Here is a 12,659-nt window from a genome sequence, read left to right on the forward strand (position 1 = left end):
GTAGTGAAAGAGTTTTCTCTGAACCTAAATAAAAAAAGCTCCAGTGTCAGTTATTTATTAGGGATTTGAGGATTCATATTTTGCTGCAGATGTGACGGTCTGTGGTTGAGTTGTTGAAAATGTGAAAGTGCCCTATACAAAGGAGGTTATAGATACGAGCGATGGCCTCACTGACTAGATGCTGTACAGAATGCTAGGCCCAGTGAAACCCACTTCAAAAGAAGTATTGGTTTTAAAAAGGATGTGTGTTACTCAGGTCATGGTGGTCTGCAAGATTACTGTGTCTTTCACATGAGGGACTTAGAATGAAATCACTGCTGTTATTTCACTGTGAATCCACGGTTTTGTTATATTGCTGTTTATAGTCTAACTTGCAAAAGGTTATTTGGATGACACAGTAGAAATAATGAAACTGGTTGTTCTTTAGTGTTTTATAGCCACAATAGTATGTGAATGTTAAGTAAATGATGCAGTTTATTTCCTTACATTTCCATTCCAGCCTGCTGCAGGAAAGCTGCCAGATTTAAATAAGCATTACCCAGATGGTATTCTTACGCCTCTGAGTTGGTACAGAATCTGTGAGGGAATAACCATGCTGCCACAACAGCTCCTACATGCTGTAGGTCAATTGGGGGGAATGCCTGTTGCTTTTTGTTTTGCATATGTAAATCTGTTCTGTTTTGTCATTTTAATAAACACAAGAAGCTGCTTTCTCTAGGGGCTGTAAATGAATTTGGAATGCAGCCTAGTTAATGAGGAGTTAGTAGAGGTGTTGTGGTTTGTGAAATACTGCCACAGCTTGCTTCCTCTGTGCGAACACATTGCTTCCTGGATGCTCTCATTTTCTGTCCCATGCCTACACACAGCTCGAGTTGTAATGAGGAAGTTACATTGATAGGCTGCTTCTAAACGACATAGACAGAGAGGTTAAGAAGTGGAAGGTTGCATAAAGTGATTTTATGTAGGGCAGAGTGGATTACAATGCTTTGGCCAAGCTGTCTGCCACACTTCTGCGCTTCCAGTCTCATCAGCTACAGATGTGGCTAGCAGCCGTCTCAGTGAAGTTGTGCACTGTGTCGTCTGTGGCGTTTAACAGCCAACATCTGCTGCAACAGTCTGATGGAAACTACAATGTGGAAATGATTTTTAAGAAAGGGGAATGAGGTCTGAGATCAAGTGGTCCAGTTTGCTTTGTCATTCTCCACATTTAACAGATTTGTGCAAGAACCTATTGCATCATGCTCAATTATTACTGAACACAAGTTTTCATTTTGGAAGTTCCATAAAGCACATAAAACTTAAATTTCATCTTGTAGGGAATTCTGAAGGTGTTACATTTGATTTGATCATTTTGTGTGGATCTGATGTCCCATATCTGAGGGGTGTTGTGCTCTGATTAGCGCATCACTTCAAACAGATATTTTTCTTTAGGCACGTTCATCTTTCAGAATTTTTTTCACTTGCTAGTTGCTTTATCATGCAAAGCCAGATAACTTGGGATTGATAAATACTAGACTTTTGAACAGTCTTGTTTTTGTACTTCATTGACTGTAAAGCGCTTTGGGACGTGTGGTGATGAAAGGTGCTATATAAATGCAGGTTTTTTTTGTATTACTGTATTTCAGCCCATTCAGATAACAGAATCTTTCTAGTTTGCGATTGTAGTAACACACCGGTAAACTCTGGAGGTCATGTGGAACCTCTGAAGACTGCAACATCTAGGAGAGTTTTGAAAAAGTTTGAATGAGGTGCACATCTTTTGCTGATCGGTTGCGGCAACAGTCGTATGCTTGCAAATTAAGAAAGTGGAAAAATTGGTACATCAAAGATTTGTTTTAAAATTCAGTATCAAATTGAGGAAATACGAATAATAGTTGTATTGACTGATCCAATAAATGTTGCTTAGTATCAACTAAACTCATTCTTTCTAACAGTTTAATGTGTAAGCAATTATAAACATGTTACAAATGTATTGTGATTTTAAGTAAGATTTAAGTGTCAAGTAAATTATTGAAGGACTTGCTCCTACTGTATGTGTAGGATTGGAAACAGTGAAATAGATAAGATGTTTAGTTTTAGTTATATGTTAGAACTGTGCCTGACGGCGCTTGGTGTGTTTTATTCAGTGTTATCATGCAGGTGATAAAAGGCCCCACCATTTTATTGTTCAACCTGAAAAATGCAAAAATGAAATTATTTAAATTTTTTAGTGCAATGCACCACTGGAGTGTAAAAAATGTTCAGATACACTGAAAATGTTGAATTCAAAGTATGTCAATCTATTTCCTGTATTTTCTTTAGACTTTGTTTTCTTTTATACTGTGAATAAACCTCATAACATGAACTTTCTGTGGTTTGTTTCATTCTGGGTCTGTACTACTTTCTGTCTCTCTGTGTGCTTTGCAAGCTGGATAAAGCTGCCATGACATATTTTAAAATCTGGTGATCTCTGATGTAACAGCATATTTTAGAATTGAAGGACTGGTATGTGTACTTTTATAAATGTTATTATCTTGAATTTTGCATTTTGAATGTAGCAAGCACTTTTCATAAATTAAGTTGTTTAGTCTGCACCCATAGTGCTGTGATGAAATATGTTTGTACTGTCATTTGTGGGTGACTCCCATGAATACGAAATGATGTTAGAAGGATGGAAGTTTGTCAGGAACCTTTGAAACAGCAAATGATTGCATGCCACTAAACCAAAAATAGGACATACCTAAAACCACTAAAACCTGATTAGTTTCTGTTAATTGTTTGAATGCTCCCTCTTGGCACATTTATATTCTGTTAAAAAATTCAAATCAATTTTGCAAATGTATCTCTAAAATAATTTGTAACAAGTACTATTTTGGCACACACCTTAGTGGGAAGAGGCTCTTGCTGAAACAAAATATTTGAAGAACCTTGTTGATTATGCAGTGTGCATGTTGAGAGGAGAAATTAAATACAAAGGCTGAATTTAAGGGATGGGAATTTGAGGGTCTAGCACAGTCCTGCACATATACTTTCTGAATTGCTTTTTTTTTGCTTCTCTTTTACTGGTGACTTGGAACATTTTTGCAATTGGGGAGAAAATACTCAAATGAATTCTGGGTTTTGACAATTAGCCAAGATAACTGACGAACATGTAGCTGGAAAATGTAATAACTATTGACCTGTATTTGTCCATTGTGAAGCTAGGATATTCTTGTACATAGCTCTGAATAGCCATTTTAACTGGTAGGTTGTTTATTATGATTTGATGACAAATTCTAAATATTTGGTTTATTATTTCAATAATTAAAGAAAGACTTGCTTTTATATAGTGCCTTTCATGACCACTGGATGTCTCAAAGCACTTCACAGCCAATGATGTACTTTTTGAAGTGTAGTCACTGTTGTAATGCTGGAAACATTAGTAAGAATATTGTGTCTAAATAATCAAGTTATTGCAATCTTAAGTATGTTAAAACGCCTTAGAATGGTTTTGATAAAAATAAATCCCAAAGTACTTTCGTCACCTTACCCAAAAGGGCTGAAGAAAACCTTATTTCTCCCTTCTTCTTCTGGGAGTAGTAACTCATGCACGGTTATAGTTCCGTGGCACCAGTAGATCTCTGGTACTTGGCTGAAGTAGGCATTCATGTAGGAGCCTAAACCATGACATGAGGCTGAATTTTTGCGACGGAGGTGGGAAACAGGAGCCAGATCTGTTTGAGGGTCAGAAACTTGCCTCCGGTGGGAAACTGATTAAAGTTCAGATTTTCATATGGGGAAGCCCTTAATTGATATGGAGACAGGTTTCCTGCCCACTTAGAACCAGTGGGGGCGGGAATGGAGGTGGGTCAGATCAAGTGTGGGATTCATTTAGACACCCCATGAGGGAGAGATCTGCAATTTGTGCCAAAACCTTCCACTTCAGTAGAGGGAAGTGAGATGTCACAGGGAAGCCAGAGGCCTGGTACCTGGGGCAGAGCAGACTCGCGCTTCATCGATGCTGACCTGTATCTAATATTGGGGGCCATGAGGGAGAGGAGGGAGGTCCTCTTCCCAAAGGGTGGCAAGTGGAGGCCACCTCATAGTGCATCAGGGGCATCTCTCTGTTCAGTGTCATCTCTCTCCACTTCATCTTCCTGCTCCTTTCTCACCTCCTGCTCTTGCTCCATACCTCTCTGGAGGGCCATGTTATGGAGATCAGAGCAGACCGCCACAGTGACCGAGACCCTCGCTGGAGCATATTGGAGGGCATGACATGACTGTTCCAAGCATTGGAATCGCATCTTCAAAAGCCCGATGGCCTGCTCAATGGTTGTCCTGCTTAGCAGGTGGCATTGGTTGTATCACTTCCGTGACTCTGTCTGGGATTCTCCGAGAGGGGTCAGTAGCCATCTCTTCAAGGGATTTCCCTTGTTCCCTAGGATTCAACCACGCACTTTGGGGGTTGGAGTAAAGATGTGAGGCAGCCTGGACTGGCAGAGGATGAAGGTGTCGTGGAGCTGCCAGGAAAGTGAGCGTACACATGGAGGAAGTGCTTGTTGTGGTCACATGGATGCAATCGCTGATGCCCTGCACCTGGGTAAACTAGCGATGCAGGCGAAACCCAATACCCTCTGTCTTTGCGAGGCCGTGTTTGTCATTAAATTAATGTGCTGTTCAGCTCTGGCAAAGAGGGCATCAGTAACCAGTGAGGTGCAGTGGTGTGGAGCCGTTTTTGAGATGCCACTAAGGTCTGCAGCTGAACCTTGGAAGAGACCAGAAGAAAAAACGTTCAAGGTCACAGTGACTTTGATGGGCACTGGCAGGGCATGGTGACCAGTGCTGCGAGGTGCAATGTCTTCGGCAATGAACGCACACATTCCGGTGCCTGGAGAGTCAACTGGGTCTTAGTCATTCCCGGGAAGCTCCATCTTCGACGCTCAATCGTATGTTTAACGTTTGTCCTCCATTGCCTTCCTGCCCTTCTTTTCTTTCCTGTGCCCTCCTGATGCCTGGGGTTCCTCTGAAAGGTGTTGCGCCTCATCACCACTGGGCCCAAAATCTGACAATTGTGTCCCCATTGCAGCTGGAGCCTTCCTTCTGTTCAGGTGACCATCCAATTGCCCTTGGCAGCCTTGCCCCCTGCTCTCTGCCCCCGCGATGCCAGGGTGGTGCTGACCCCATTCAAAGCCTGGGCACTGAGTGCCTACTCACCCTGCCACCTGTGCAGTGCCCAGGACACCACCTTAACAAATGCCCAGTCCCCCTTTGCCCTGCAGACCCTCTTATGGGGCCGGGGTGATGTCCCGGTGCAGCCATGGCTGGCTCCCAACTCTTTACCCGCCTGCCTTCAGATAAACTGTTTCCGAAGGGATGGGTAACCTGTCTGACAAACCGCAACCGCTTAAAAGCTCTTAATGAGCTTTTAAACCATCTTAATTGGCCTGAATTGGAGGGAGAGCAGGATTCCTCTCCCGCCCACCCCTGTGCTGCTCATTATTACCAGCATGGGGATCAGTACCTTGAAATTGACAGGTTGCCTGGTGCCACTATTTTTGGGGGGCCTTGAAAATTTAGCCCGTGGTATTGGATTTTGAGGCTTATCTAGGCATATTCAATATTCATACAATATGGGTACTTTACAGCCTGGGTGACAATAATCAAGAGCAAGGAGCCCTGGCTGACTTTAACCTCCAAAGTCCAGAGACACTGAAGCCAAAGTTACTGGCTGAGGTCGGCTGTTCATTCCATATGGGATCTTTCTGGGTCTAACAGGCTAATTGCAATGGTTCGGCTGTATATATACCAATGGTACTTGCATAGTATGCAACATCCACCTCTCCTGAAGGCAAATCATGTTGTGGTGCAGATCCATGGTTGCTCTGGCCCCCTGCTCTAAATGTTGTTCTTAGTGTGAGTTGAGCTATTGAGCGTCAAGAGGCTATTCAGCTTTGGCAGCAATCACAGATGAACCTTAACCAAGGCCACAGTTTTGTAGTTTTCACGGAAAAATGGATGGAGTCATGAAATTCAAACCCTAGAACGCTGGCAAAAATCCCAGACTCCCATTTTTGGAATCCCATGCAATAAAAATAGAATTTGACTTATTTGGTCACCATAAACCAGTGTGCCTAATTATAAACAGATGTAATTTCAGAATGTGATCCCAAAACTGGTCAATATCCTGGAATTTCATGCATTAAAGGCTGAATTTGACTCAATCACTTTAAATCAGTGCCACTGGCCATAACCTCGCCTTATGTGTTCTTTCCAGCAGGTATCCCTAGGTAGATTGAAGGATGCATGGCTGTTTTCACCCACCATCTCCTCCTTTAACTTGGGGCAGCTCATGCCAGTTTTAATACCTTCAATGTCTCTCTGACATCAGCTAAATTAGCACAGGGGAATGATCAAACCCGGGATCTTCCTGATTGAGTATGGCTTACACCACAAGGTGCATTTAATCACCAAACAATCAAGAGAGACAACTGAAAAATATTCAAATGACTTTCTGTTCCTTGGCAGAAGCATAAGTTTATGTTTAGGCACGTGATGGGATTTGAATACTGAAATGCTGTTTTTATGCTGAATGTGATAAAGACATATAAATCTGCCTTTTCCTGCTATTGTTGGGAATCTTTTTTTTTCTTTTTTGGGCCTCCTTATCTCGAGAGACAATGGATACTACTAGGGAAGAATCTACTAGGGAAGAAAGACCATGGGTTTCCCCAAGCCTTTCCCCAAATGAATCCTTTTTTAAAAGAACTTTCTTCTACTGTAGGATTTTGCCCTCTTTGAGAAGAGGAATCAATTTATTCGTTTTTTGCCATTTTTTGAGGGCAGTCTTTGTGTTTGTGGTATAGAATTCTAAAGAGAAAGAAGCAGACCCCAGAACTCGAAACAAAAACAGAAAACACTTTAATACTCAGTTGGTCAGACAGCAACTGGAGAGAAAAGGAGAGTTAACTTTTCAGGTCGATGACCTTTCATCAGAACTGACAAAGGTTAGAAATATAGTAGGTTTTGAGCAAGTGAAAGGGGGGGGGGCGTGGTGGTGGGTAGAGGAATAAAAGGAAAGGTCTGTAATAGGGTGGAAGGCAGGAGACATTAAATGACAAAAGGTTTCATGGCACAAAGCCAAGTAAAGAAACAAAAGCTGTGTCTGGATGAGGTGTAGATGGCAGGATAGCAGCCATCTGAACACAAAGTAAAGGGATTAAGAAAGAAATGGCGTGGGGGGTGGGGGTGGGTGGGGTGGGGTGGTAACAGCAAAAAAAACAAAAAAAGGGAAAACAAGGGGGGGCAGAGGTTATAATCTAAAATTATTGAACTCCATGTTGAGTCCGGAGTTCTCTGTGAAGTGCCCAGTCAAAAGGTGAGGTGCTGTTCCTCGAGCTTGTGTTGAGCTTCATTGGAATATTGTAGCAGGCCACGGACAGAAAGATCAGAGTGGAAACAAGGTGGAGAATTAAAGTGACAAGTGACGGGAAGCTTGCAGTCGCACTTGCAGGCTAAACGGAGCTGTTCCGCAAAGCAGTCGCTCAGTCTGCGTTTAGTCTCTCCATTGTGGAGGAGACCACATTGCCAGCAGCAAATCTTAATCTTTGGCCTCCTTGTCTCGAGAGACAATGGGTAAGCGCCTGGAGGTGGTCAGTGGTTTGTGAAGCAGCACCTGGAGTGGCTATAAAGGCCAATTCTAGAGTGACAGACTCTTCCACAGGTGCTGCAGATAAAATTGGTTGTTGGGGCTGTTGCAGAGTTGGCTCTCCCCTTCTGTCTTTTTTCCTGCCAACTGCTAAGTCTCTTTGACTTGCCACGCTTTAGCCCCGCCTTTATGGTTGCCCGCCAGCTCTGGCGATCGCCGGCAACTGACTCCCACGACTTGTGATCAATGTCACAGGACTTCATGTCGCATTTGCAGACGTCTTTAAAGCGGAGACAAGGACGGCCGGTGGGTCTGATACCAGTGACGAGCTCGCTGTACAATGTGTCCTTGGGGATCCTGCCATCTTCCATGCGGCTCACATGACCAAGCCATCTCAAGTGCCGCTGGCTTAGTAGGGTGTATATGCTGGGGATGTTGGCCGCCTCGAGGACTTCTGTGTTGGAGATACGGTCCTGCCACCTAATGCCAAGGATTCTCCTGAGGCAGCGAGGATGGAACGAATTGAGACGTCGCTCTTGTCTGACGTACGTTGTCCAGGCCTTGCTGCCGTAGAGCAACAAATGCAGCAGCAAATACAGCATACTAAAATTGAAAGAAGTACAAGTAAATCGCTGTTTCGCTTGGAAGGAGTGTCTGGGGCCCTGGACGGTGGGAAGGGAAGAGGTAAAAGTGCAGGTGTTGTATCTCCTGCTTGCATGGAAAGGTGAAGTAGGAAAGGGGGGGAGGTATTGGGGGTGACTGAGGAGTGGACCAGGGTGTTGCAGAGAGAACGGTCCCTTCAGAATGCTGAAGTGGAGGGGAGGGGAAGATGTGTTTAGTGGTGTCATGATGCTGGAGGTGGCGGAAATGGCGGAGGATGATCCGTTGAATACAGAGGCTGGTGAGGTGGAAGGTGAGGACAAAGGGAAAGGGAACCCTCCCTTTTGGGAGGGAGGGGAATGGGTGAGAGTGGAAGTGCATGAAATAGATCGGACGCAGTGAGAGCCCTGTCAACCACGGTGGGTGGGAAACCCGAGTTGAGGAAAAAGGAAGACATATCGGAAGCACTAGTATGGAAGGTTGCATCATCTAAACAGCTGGGATGGAGATGGAGAAGCTGCGAGAATGGAAATGAGTCCTTGCAGGAAGTGGGGTGTGAGGAAGTGTTGTCCAGGTAGCTCTGGGAGTCCGTGGTCTTATACTGAATATTGGTTGATAGTCTATCCCCAGAAATGGAGACAGAAGTTGAGGAAGGGAAAGGAAGAGTCGGAGATGGACCATGTAAATGTGAGAGAGGGATGGAAATTGGAAACAAAGTCAATGAAATTTTCCAGATCAGGGCGAGAACAGAAAGCGGCACCGATAAAGTCATCAATGTACTGGAAGGAGAGGTGAGCGAGGGGGCCTGAGTAGGACTGGAACAAGGAATGTTCCACATATCCCACAAAAAGGCAGTCATAGCTAGGACCCATAACAACACTTTTTACATAAGAACATAAGAAATAGGAGCAGGGGTAGGCCATTCAGTCCTTTGAGCCCGGTCTGCCATTCAATGAGATCGTGTCTGATCTTCTACTTCAACACCATTTTCCTACACTGTCACGTATCCCTTGATTTTTTAATATGTAGAAATCTATCGATCTCAGTCTTGAACATACTCAACAACTGGGCCTCCACAGCCATCTGGGGCAGAGAATTCCAAAGCTTCACCATCCTCTGAGGGAAGAAATTCCTTCTCATCTCAGTCCTAAATGGCCTGTCCCTTATTCTGAGAGTATGCCCGCTGGTTCTAGACTCCCCAGCCAGGGGAAACATCCCTTCTGCATCTACTCTGTCAAGCCCTGTAAGAATTTTGTATGTTCGAATGAGATCACCTCTCATTCTTCTAAACTGCAGAGAATAAAGGCTCAGTCTATTAAATTTTTCCTCATAGGACAATCCCTCCATCCCAGGAATTAGTTTGGTGAGCCTTCATTGCGAAGAAATGAGTGGAGTTGAAGGGGAAGTTGTTCAATGCGAGAACAAGTTCAGCCAGGCGGAGGAGGGTGGTGGTGGATGGGGACTGGTTCAGCCTGTGTTCTAGGAAGAGCGGAGAGCTCTCAGCCAACCCTGCTGGTGGATGGAGGTGTAGAGGGATTGGATGTCTATGGTGATTAGGAGACAGTGAGGGCCGGGAAACTGGAAACTTAAAAGCGGTGGAGGACATCCGCAAAGCCATGGATGTAGGTAGGAAGAGACTGGACAAGGGGAATAAAAACAGAGTTGTGATAGGAATAAATCAGTTCAGTGGGGCAGAAACAGGCTGAAACAAGGGCCTACCAGGGCAGTCTTGTTTGTGGAATTTGGGAAGGAGGTAGACGCAGGCTCTATGGGGTTAGGGACCTACAAGGTTGGAGGCCGTGGAGGGACGATCTCCAGAGGAGATGAGGTCATTGACAGTCTTGGATGCAAGATCTTGATGTTCAGCAGTAGGATCATGATCCAGTTGGAGGTGGCAGAAGTGTCAGAGAGTTGGCATTTGGCCTCTGCTAGGTAGAGGTCAGTATGCCAGACAAAACGGCACCACCCTTGTCAACAGGTTTGATGATGATGTTTGGATTGGACCTGAGAGAATGGACTGCTGCAAGTTCAGAGGGAGACAGGTTAGAGCGAGTGAGGGGAGCAGAGAAATTGAGACGGCCGATGTCATACTATCAGTTCTCAATGAAAAGGTTGAGGGAGGATAAGAGGCCAGAGGGAGCGGTCCAGGTGGAGGGAGAATATTAGAGAGGAATAAAAAGGTTTGCTGAGTTGGTATGACTCCTGGTCAAAAGAAGTGGGCGCGGAGGCAACTGAAGAAGAGTTCACCATCCTGCCGAGCTGGAAATTCTTTGACGTGAGGGCGTAAGGGGATAAAGCTGAGGCCTTTGCTGAAGACAGATTGTTCAGAGTCAGAAAGTGGAAGGTCAGAGTGTATCGTGAATACACGGCAAGGGGTGGGATTCAAAGAAGAGATGGGGTCAGAGGGAAGGGAAGGGGAAGAAGGATCCAGAGGGGTTTTGGTACCCATGAGTTGTTGAAGCTTGCAATCCTTCACATCTGAAAGGAAGATAAAAATGTTTTTGTTAAAGTGCCAGATGAGATGAAGGATGAAATGAAACTGTGGACCAGGGCAGCTTTGAAATGGAGTGAGTCAGTGCTGCTTCAGAGAGAAGTCAAGAGTGTGCATATGGTGGCGCATCGCGCTGAGAGTAGATCTTAGGATGCAACAAGGTATCTGTAATCATGGGTGGATCTGAAACACGAAGGGTGGGATTTCAGTTGGAATCCACGTGGAATAAGCTGGAGCTGGAGACAGTTGTCGAATGCTTTTTCAAAATTCAAATATGCGACATCCATTTGTTCCTCCTTATCTACCCTGCTAGTTACAACCTCAAAAAGAAGAGGAGGAATTTCTTTACTTAGAGGGTTGTGAATCATTGGAATTCTCTACCCCAGGTGAAGAGGGCAGTGGAAGCTCAGTCATTGAGTATGTTTAAAGCAGAGATTGACAGATTTCTAAGTACAAATGACATAAGGGGATATGAGGATAGTGTGGGGAAAAGGCATTGAAGTGGAAGATCAGCCATGATCATATTGAATGGCAGGGCAGGCTCGATGGGCTGAATGGCCTACTCCTGCTCCTATGCTCCTATGAAGGAGATGTGGCTGTGAAAGCAAACCCAGGACTTCAGTTATTTATTGAAGGCCTAATGGTTATAGTATTGGACTAGTGTCTTGGAGATTGTAAGCTCAAAACTTACCATGGAAAATTCTGAAAGTGAATTCAATAAATCTGGGAATTTGTAGGCTAGCACCAGAAAATAACTATGAAAGCTGCTGTTTTGTTGTAAAAACCCAGCTGGTACACAGATGTCCTTGAGGAAAGGAACGTGCCTCCTCTGCCTCGGTTGGCTCATATGTGACTCCAGTCCTGTGTTAGATGCCTTTAATGCTTTTAGGACAACCAAAGGATGGACAGTAAGAAAGAACAAATATGAAAACATGATCAGGAATATCTTTCTTGCAGACCAGAAAATCCTATATACAAATGAATATGTATTAATGATCATCCAAGTGTATTTTGTACTTTGTGTGATTGTCGCTGGTATGGCCAGTGTTCATTGCCCATCCTTAATTGCCCTTGAGAAGGTGGCAGTGAGCTGCCTTCTTTAACTGCTGCAGTTTGTGTGGTGTATTATAGTTTGCACAACTAATGACATTGTTTTCAAAGGTGTGCTTTTCATGGGAAAGATCTTACATGAAGATTAAACCTCTGAGTAAAACTTTTTAAAGAAAGTCTTTATTGGCAGATATATTTGCCTGTCAACACTTTAATACTTGAAATTTACTGTTGTTTGAACACATGAATTGCTGGCATAGAAGTTGGAAATTTGTGATGCTCCTGTAACCGTTAAATTTAAAAAGGAACTCCAAAATTATATTTCAGTGGTTATTTCTGAAGTAAGTTAGATTGTGAAACTTCATAAACATCTGTTTTTATTGAGTAATACCACTTGTGTCATGGAACAGGGAAGGACAACACAAATTTTTTTGGTGTAAGGTTTAAAAAAAATCCAAGCTACTGCTATAGCATTGAACCTTTCCAGAAAAGCTGAGAAAGAAGTTTTAATACGCTTCAAATTTGCTGTCCACATATTCATAAGTGATCTGAGCCTACAATGTAATAACTGCAGAAATGTATTTTTGTAGCTAAAAGGGCACAGTTTTGGAGAGCCTGCAATTGCTTCTGAAAGCTTCAAATCAAAAGTTAGTAGGATAAGCTGAGTTAATAGAAGCTGTGAAATTAACACCTTTTAAGACTGTTATTATAGGTAGTGAACTGCTATCATAAATCCACAGATCTATTGAGATATCATGCATACACACTGCCATGTCATTTATATTCCATTTTATTATTGATTGTGGTGTGAATGACAATTTTATTTATCACATTGTATATGTTGTGTGGCTGATAACCCAATTGTGTATTCAGTAATCCAGGCTTGGGTTGTGAAATGAACTATTCATTGCCATT

At 43.6% G+C, this 12,659-nt stretch overlaps 1 protein-coding gene across 15 annotated transcripts in view; it reads left to right on the top strand.

Annotated features, from left to right (window-relative positions):
- The window catches only part of LOC137380025 (forkhead box protein P1-like), a 621,483-nt gene that overhangs the window by 15,929 nt on the left and 592,895 nt on the right, over positions 1–12,659 (top strand). Inside the window, exon 1 of one of the 15 annotated variants that reach the window (XM_068051518.1) lies at positions 2,412–2,484. The exons of the other annotated variants lie outside the window; for them this stretch is intronic. The gene's annotated coding sequence lies outside the window, so the exon portion shown is untranslated. Of the gene's footprint in view, positions 1–2,411; positions 2,485–12,659 lie in introns of those variants that run through there. 15 annotated transcript variants of the gene reach the window in all.

The sequence above is a fragment of the Heterodontus francisci genome, chromosome 19 (genome assembly GCF_036365525.1).
Source record: "Heterodontus francisci isolate sHetFra1 chromosome 19, sHetFra1.hap1, whole genome shotgun sequence".
Taxonomy (NCBI): Eukaryota; Metazoa; Chordata; class Chondrichthyes; order Heterodontiformes; family Heterodontidae; genus Heterodontus; species Heterodontus francisci.